The 8,778-nt window shown below is 31.2% G+C and overlaps 1 long non-coding RNA gene across 8 annotated transcripts; it reads left to right on the top strand.

Moving 5' to 3' along the window:
• Positions 1-1,626: 1,626 nt before the first annotated feature.
• Positions 1,627-6,212, top strand: LOC131646670 (uncharacterized). Of its 8 annotated transcripts, none has more exons than XR_009297564.1 (8): positions 1,627-2,033; positions 2,165-2,266; positions 2,714-2,845; positions 2,913-3,000; positions 3,394-3,478; positions 5,572-5,656; positions 5,747-5,811; positions 6,026-6,212. It is a non-coding gene; the product is annotated as an uncharacterized LOC131646670 (long non-coding RNA). The 8 variants fall into 8 exon arrangements; XR_009297565.1 differs by having other exon boundaries at positions 2,918-3,000; XR_009297568.1 differs by having other exon boundaries at positions 2,762-2,845.
• The last annotated feature ends 2,566 nt before the right edge of the window (positions 6,213-8,778 follow it).

The following is an 8,778-nucleotide window of genomic DNA, read 5'->3' on the forward strand; positions in this document are numbered from 1 at the left end:
CAAAAACCCTTTATTTTCCCATTTTTTTCGTTTATCCCACCGTACCCTAAACCCTGTCACAACCCAAAGACCTCAAAAAGTGTGTGGAATGTGTACGTGAAATGAATTTAGAATTTATTCAAACTTATGAGTTGATATTGCATGTGTTGAATGATGAGTGAAAGCGTTTTAACCCTGGGAGACTTGGTGAGAGTGTGATATAAGCTGACAGGTGAAGCAATGTCTTGATATGGAAGTGTGACAGAACACCCACTTCGGGGAAGCGGGGAATTTTGGAAGGAAAGCGAAAGCAAGTTGCAAAAGATTTCGGAGGTGTTCTGGTAAGTTGATATTTTGGGGGTGTCCGATTATTTTTGTCCTGAACATTGCTTGAGGACAAGTAACGAGCTAAGTTTGGGGTTGTGATCGCTCACCATTTTCACTATGTTTTTGTCACTTGTCCAAAGAAAATCCAAGTATTCTGCACCATTTTGTTTCGTATTTTGTTATCGTTTGAGTCAGCCTTATGTTTATTAAGTTTCTTGAGTATTTTATGGTTTGTAGTTTATTTCAAGTAATATTTGTGTATTATGCTTCAGTGGGTTGTTGTGATTGTTCTAGGCTCAGGTGAATGATCCAAGGTACTCGATGCGAGGAAGTCAAGAAATCAGAAGTTTCACGGAAGGAAAAATGCAGTATCAGGAGGTTTGACACGGCCACTCGTGTCAGGTGACACGGGCCGTGTCAGGTGGGAAGCTAAAGAAGAAGAATAAGAAGAAGGAAATCAGGGGGCTGACACGGCCACCCATGTCACCTGACACGGGCCGTGTCAGCACAAAGATGTAATTTTAGGCTGAGGCGTTGATTTTTCATGTTTTTGTGATTTTTCCACCAAGTGTGACCCGCAAGGGGGTTTTTGACATTTCGGGCAGGGACCAAGGTGTTCTCACTATTTGAGACAATTTCTACAACAGAGAACAGAACTTTTAACAGCACGAATAATTTGTAGACTATTGAAGACTGGAGAGATCAAGGTTATCGGGAAGCTGGAGAGATTCATGAGCGAAGCAATTGAAGATCAAAGTTCCCCAATTCCTTGTAATGTCTAATTTTTTTATTGAAATTATTTTGAACAATATGTGTGGCTAAACCCTCCAATGCTAGGGGTGTTCCTGATTTGACATTGTAAACCACTTTGAATTCTTACTTTCAGTAATCTATTAGTTTTTTATAATTGATTTAATCGTTCATTGTTTTTAATGTTTTCTCTGTCAGACCAATAGGAATTGATTCATGGTTAACAATTAGGGTTGGACCGCCGTTGTTAAATCCTTTGATAGGTTATAGTATAGTAGATATCACCTAAAATTAAGGATATCTTATAATAAATGGAACATTCTTGATAATACTAATGCTTAATTTCTTCACTAGTTTCGAAAGACATTGAAATTATGATTGAATGTTTAAAAATTTACTCACTAAAGAATAGGACCATTCAATATTCGTTAACTCATTGTGTATAGATTTAAATTAAATCTTCTAGTAATTGAATTTTTTCATTTTTAGATCTAATGTTGGTTAGAAACATATCTCAATAACATATTTACTAAAAAAAAATAGCCACCATATTAATATTATGTACTATTAGGGGTGGACAATCGGACACCATCCGAAGAAATCCGACCGAACCCGACCGTGTTTTTGTCAACGGATCGGACAGTTTCGGTTTGCGGGTATGTTTGTGGCAATTGCTTGGATACTGTTGGGTGAAGACAGTCGGATTCGGGGATGAATTTGGGACCCGTCGGAATCCGAAACCGACCGAAATACTAGTATATTCTAAATTTGGGCCTGATACTAATTAGAACCCACTTGGCCCAAGTTAAGTGTGATATTCAGAAGGGTTGTATTTAGGATTAGGGTTAACTTTGCCTCATAGCTTCCTCACTTCCTCGCCGCTCTGCCTCCACGATACTTCCTCCTTCGCCGTTCACCGTCATCCTCTCATCGTTCCAAGCCTCAAGCTACCACTATCATCGTCATCTCTCACCGTGGTAAGTCTTGCTCTCTCCAACTCGTTGCTCTCTCTCCCACGTGATGTTTTCTCTCACCATCATCTCTCACTACCATAATATCTAGTTATAGTTTTGATTGATGTGGTTTTTTTGTGTAAATTTCTGAAAAGGATTGTAGAATGCAAGGAACTTGAAATTTCTGAAAGGATTTAGGTTTGAAGATATGGAAGGACTTGGAGAAATGCAAGTAGATGGAAATTTGCAAAATAACGGTAACTATATTATGTTTCTGAACTTGTTTAATCATGTATTCTGAGTTATAGAACATGTATTTATGGTAGTATTATTTTGTTAATCTTTATGTATGCAAGTTATGAATCTATTTGTGTGAGAATCTGTTTGTCTGCTAGTTTGAATCTGTTCCAGCTTGGATGTTATGTTACAGTATGAATCTATTTTGTTAATCATGTTTATTTGTGACAGTATGAATCTATTCCAGCTTGGATGTTATGTTACAGCTTGTTACAGCAAGATTTTTACACAACTTGTTTTTTCATGGTTAATTGTTTCATTGGTTTCTCATTTGTTAATCTATCGCAAGATCTTTTAATAATTAATTACTCATGGTTAATTTTTCATGGTTAATTGTTCCATTGTGTTTCTTAATGGATTTTTTTTAAAGAAAGTATGTATTATAATGTTTTATATTGTATTTGCAGCTACCACTTTTTTGGAGTCATGTTCTAATGTTGAATGCAATTTGGTAGTTCAGGAATTTGCACAGGAGCTGATTTATCAACCGGCATATATTTTGATGTTGAATGCAATCTGATGTTGAATGCAATCTTATGGTGAGTTAAATATTGTGCACCAAATTCTAATGTTGAATGCAATCTGATGTTGAATGCAATTTGGTAGTTCAGGAATTTGCACAGGAGCGAATTTATCAACCGGCATATATTTTGATGATGAATGCAATCTGCACAGGAACTTTCTATGAATGCAGGTAGTTTTCTTTCTCAATGTTGTGCATCCATTACTTGTTTTTAGAAAATTTGAAGAATTAGTAACTTATTATTAATTATATATTATTTTTATCGAACCGCTATTCTTTGGCTTGATGGGGGCGAAATTCAAACCCACAGAACCCCTGAAGCTTCTTTGTAAATTTCTAGCATTAGAAATATATGTATTGGTTTGAATACAGATCAAGAGATTAGGAGATGCTGTTTGTGGGCTTGCTACTTAATCATTTTTTTTCAAACTTTAGCTTAATCATTTTTGTAATCTGATTGTGAGATTGATGTTATACTTTTTGCATAATAACTAACATGCTGCCTAAATTAATATCCAATAATATAATAACCAATAATAACTAATATACTTTTTGCATTCAAAGAAAACTACAGAATTAAAGTGCAAGTAAGGTTTCTAATGGTGTATCAAAGTCTTCAGCTCATCAGTAGCCATTCAGAGTCAAAGAGGTATATTAGTTGCTTTTTTATGCATTTTCTTTTGTAACTCTATAGTCATTATCTTTCTAATATATATGAATGTATTCTCTCCAGTTTATTTATTTATTTAAAATCTATGAATGCATTTGACAGAAAACTGGAATGTGTTGATTTATTTATGTATTATTTAACAATAGGGATAATAGCTATTTTGCCCCCTGCCATATGGGCGAGGTTTGAAAAACGCCCCTGTAAAAAAAAAAGTTTGGATTCGCCCCCTAACATATGAAGATTCCCCTGTTTTGCCCCTTCAAGAAATTTAATCATCAAAATTAATGAGGTGGCAACCATTTTTTTATTTTTTAAAATTATTTTTAATGACGTGGCAGGCTTAGTTGGATTTTTTTTATTATTTTATATAATTTTTAATGACGTGGCAGACTTAGTTGGAATTTTTTATTTTTAAAATTATTTTTAATGACGTGGCAGGCTTAGTTGGAGTTTTTATTTATTTTTTACTTATTTTAATTCCATGTGGCATGTTTTATTATTATTTTATTGTTTAGTTGTTAAAATGTCAAATATTAAAGCTAAAATTTTGTCTCCCATGGGTATTGAACCCATGTCTTAGTAATTGCAAGGGGGCACCACCAACCACTAGGCCATTTTACCTTTGTTGTTCCAATCTTTTGCATTAAAGTATATATATTATAATAATGTCTGAAAACATGTTTATTAAGTATTTATTTAGGTCCTTATGTTTTAATATTATTGTTAATCAATGGTAATGTTTTATTAATCAATATATTAACGTTAATATATTTATTTAGGTTATGAATTTTTAATATATGTTTTATTATTATTATTAACTAATATTGTTTTATTAACTAATATATTAACATTAATATATTACATGAATTGCATATTTACCGTTAATATTTAAAATATTGTACATAAATATTTAAAAAATATTAAATATAATTGATATTTAAAAACGTTAATATTTAAATAACTTTAAATATTTAAATTATTAATTAAAAATAACGTTAATAAATTAGTTTAAAAGCTAGATTATTTTTTTAAGACATAGCCTATGAAACATGACTAACAGTATATTTTAAAACATAGCTTATAAAATATAACTAAATTAATTTGGTTCAGTATTTTTTAAATTAGTTTATAAAACATGACTAAATTAAATTTGTTTATGTAATTAAAAATAAACCAAATTAAAATAATTTAAATTAAAACTAAATTAATTTATATTTTATAATTTAATTAATTTTAACAATAAAATAAATATTAATTATAACAGTATTAATTAATATTAATGTTAACTAATATTAACTAATAACTATAATATAATTATTATATTTTAACTGATATATTTTATAATTTAATTAACTAATATATTAACTAATTTATTAAAAAATATTTTAGTAGATAAATATATTAACGTTAATATTTTACAAAAGTAAAATAGAACAACAAAAGTAACTAATATTTGACAAAAGTAAAGTAGATAAATACAACTTAATGTAAGAATATGACAAGAAAAGTAAAATGGCCTAGTGGTTGGTGGTGCCCCCTTGCAATTACTAAGACGTGGGTTCAATACTCATGTGAGACAAAATTTTAGCTTTAATATTTGACATTTTAACAACTAAACAATAAAATAATAATAAAACATGCCACATGGAATTAAAATAAATAAAAAAATAAATAAAAGTTCCAACTAAGCCTGCCACGTCATTTAAAATAATTTAAAAAATAAAAAATTCCAAGTAAGTCTGCCACGTCATTAAAAGTTATAAAAAATAAAAATAAAATTCCAACTAAGCGTGCTACGTCATTAAAAATAATTTTAAAAAATTAAAAAATAAAAAATATGGTTGCCACGTCATTAATTTTGATTATTAAATTTCTTGAAGGGGGCAAAACAGGGGAATCTTCATATGTTAGGGGGCGAATCCAAACTTTTTTTTTTACAGGGGCGTTTTTCAAACCTCGCCCATATGACAGGGGGCAAAATAGCTATTATCCCTTTAACAATATGAATGTGAATGAGTTGTCTCTAGTAGATAAGAACTGATATGTGTTGTGTTTATTTATTTATGTTAAAGGGTATAAGAAACATGTAACAAGAGAATACGAACCACCGACATGTGTTCCAACTTGCAGTGAGTATTCCATGAAAGCATATAAGAGGTATGGTTTTTTGAAGGGTATAAATTTGACTGTGTCATTATGATTTTAGTTTTGAATAGTATCCACATTTTGTTATGATTATAATTTCAGGTGGGTGTGGATATGATTCTGCAAGATGATTTGGTGGGATTAAACAAGGGGAAGAACTTGAATTGGTAAGCACAACAAACTGAATATTTTATAAACTAAAGTTCATTGATGTGCTAATATTTTAAAAGAAGTTTTCCATCTGGTTTTTTGTCACTTTTAACAATGCACTATGGTTCTTGATTTGCACCTTATTTTGTGTCACATTAGAGAAATTAAACCAGAAAAAATGATAATTAACTTTTTCTTAATTGATTAACTTGTTGAAAGTATATGTTGCAGGAAAGCAAAAGAAATTGGAGAAAAAGAAATTGGAGCTCTAGGAGAAAACATTGATTAATTATAATTGGTTGTGTTGTTAGATTAAAGTTATATGGGTTGTATTAAATTTGAGCAAATATTTATAGACTCTAAACTTATATTTTATAGGCTCTAAACTAATATTCAGTTGAATTTTAAACTGGAAAAATGAATGAGTTCTAAAAGATATGATTCAACCCATATTTAAAGGGATTAATGACTTTATAGTATTCAATTTTTTATAAAAACAATCAAGTGTTTGATCTCAATATTAAGCCCATCTAATAAAAAAAAAAAATATATGTAAAAAAAAGTATTTGAAAATTTTCAAAACTGGCCCACTATGGCCCATTACGTAACAAAAAATTGGGTTGGGCCCAATAATATCCGACCTTTATACCCGAACCCGAAACTACCCGAACCCGTGAAACCCGAAGTCTCAAACGGACTGGATTGGGCCATATTGTCTCACCCGAGGGTTGGGCCGGTTTGGAGTTTTGGGCCCGAACCCGAACCGGCCCGAACCGATGTCCACCCAGTACTATAGTACTATAATTATAGTAATTACTACTAATACAGTAGTATTAGTGTTTCTTAAAAAAAATGCTATTAGTAAAATCACGTCCTATTATTCCACGACAAAAGGAAACACACGCATACATTACACATACACAGTAACACACACGAGCACATGAGTAGTACCATTGTAATCTTAGAAATAAAGGTTTGGTGATTTTGTACAGTAGAAGTTGGCCAAAATGACCATGTTTGCGTTTGGGATGGAATAATTGGTTAACCCCACTAATAACTGTTGCGTTGTTTTTGTGTCAGAATTGTACACATTTTATTTACAGTGGCAATTGCAAAAGCAAAAAAGCAGAAAGAGAAATGTGATTATTGATTAGATAGATGACAAGTTCATAGCCATAAAGACGTTGTAAACGTAGCTTGATCGGTCATGTCATGTCATAGGCCCTTATTTCGCTTCGCCGGCTTCTGCTTTTTTACACTGTGTTTGGATCTTATAAATATTAGGAAAGAGATATAGATTTATAGTACTTAATTTTGATGCATTGTTTTTATTTAAAAAACTGTCATTTCATTTATATTATTTTATTTGTAACTTTTTATAATTTATAAATTTTGATTAACAAATCAATAAAATCATATTGGAATAGAAGTATGATATTGTATTACAATAGAAACAATATTGACATTATAAAAGGCATTTATTTTGACTTGATTTATTAAAATTGTTTAATAATATAGGTGTATATGAAAAACATAAAAGTAAATGTGATGAAATATAATGTTTTTCCGGAAACTTGATGTTTCGTAGCGGACTAAATTGTATCTACCTAGGTGTAAACAACTCAAAACTTAGGAAAAACACTAGATAATGGATGAACATAGGGGTGTTCGCGGTGCGGTTTGGGCGGTTTTGACGAAAAAAATCATCCGAACCGTAAGAGAAAAAATCGTGCGGTTTGGTTTGGTTCGGTTGGGTTTTAAAAAAATCCAAACCAAACCAAACCAAACTAATGCGGTTTGGTTCGGTTCGGTTGGTTCGGTTTTTTACAAATATTTTATTGAATCATACATATACATATAGATGACAACATAACTTTGTATTTAGACATTCATACATTATCAAATAACAACAAAACTCGTCATATTTTGACAACAACTTTCTATTTAATATGTAAAAATTAAATTAGACAAAAGTGAAATAAAAAACATAAAATAATAGTATAAAACAATATAAAAATCATTAGAATGAAAAAAAAATAGAAGAGACGAGAGATTAGTGAATGTGAAAAAGAAAAAAACAAAAGAGTTGAGAGATTAAAGAAGAACATGTGCGATAAAAACGAAACTAAAATAGGGAACATTTGCATAAAAATGAGAAGGTGAAAAAGAAAGAATATAAGAGAGTAGAGATTATAGAAAATGAGAAAAGATGTATGTGGCAAAGAAGGCGCGATAATGCTATTAGAGATTTAAGATCGGGACTAAAATCATATGTTTAAGTTTGGGTTGGATGTGAGATAAGTAAAAGTTAGGTTGTAACATAATGCGGTTTGATTCGGTTTGGTTCGGTTTACAAAATACAAACCGCAAACCGAACCGAACCGTGCGGTTTTGTTAAAAAATGACCCAAACTAATCCGAACCAAATGCGGTTTTTTGCGGTTTCGGTTTGGTTTGGTTTGGTTTGCGGTTTTTTATTGGGTTGGTTTGGTTTTGATCACCCCTAGATGAACACATACACATACCACGGACACAAATGATCCAACCTAAATTACCTCTTATAAAGGGAATCACTAAATCTCTTGATAATTGTGCTACGAGAAAGTTGTCCTGGAGAAAGTTCTAGGCTTATAAACTCCTAATTTTGAAATGAAAAACACATTATTCTAAAACCCTAAATATCCCCCTCACAATATGTGTCGACTTGATTATTGGAGTGTTTACAGATACATTTTTCTAACATTAGATTGAGCAAACAACGTTCGTCATTGAGGAGTTCATTATTGTCATCACCATACAACTACTGAAGATTAAGGTCTTTGCATATTATTTGGCGTTGTCTGTGGGAAAATGTCATCAATGTTTCACTTGACTTTAAATCCAACGATGAACCCCCGACAAACATAAATAGAAAGTTATCCCTTTAGACAAGTAGTTAATGAACTTTTCTCATAGGTCTCCTTAGAGTCGTTCGAAGGAAATCAA

Source organism: Vicia villosa, linkage group LG2 (assembly GCF_029867415.1).
Source record: "Vicia villosa cultivar HV-30 ecotype Madison, WI linkage group LG2, Vvil1.0, whole genome shotgun sequence".
NCBI lineage: Eukaryota > Viridiplantae > Streptophyta > Magnoliopsida > Fabales > Fabaceae > Vicia > Vicia villosa.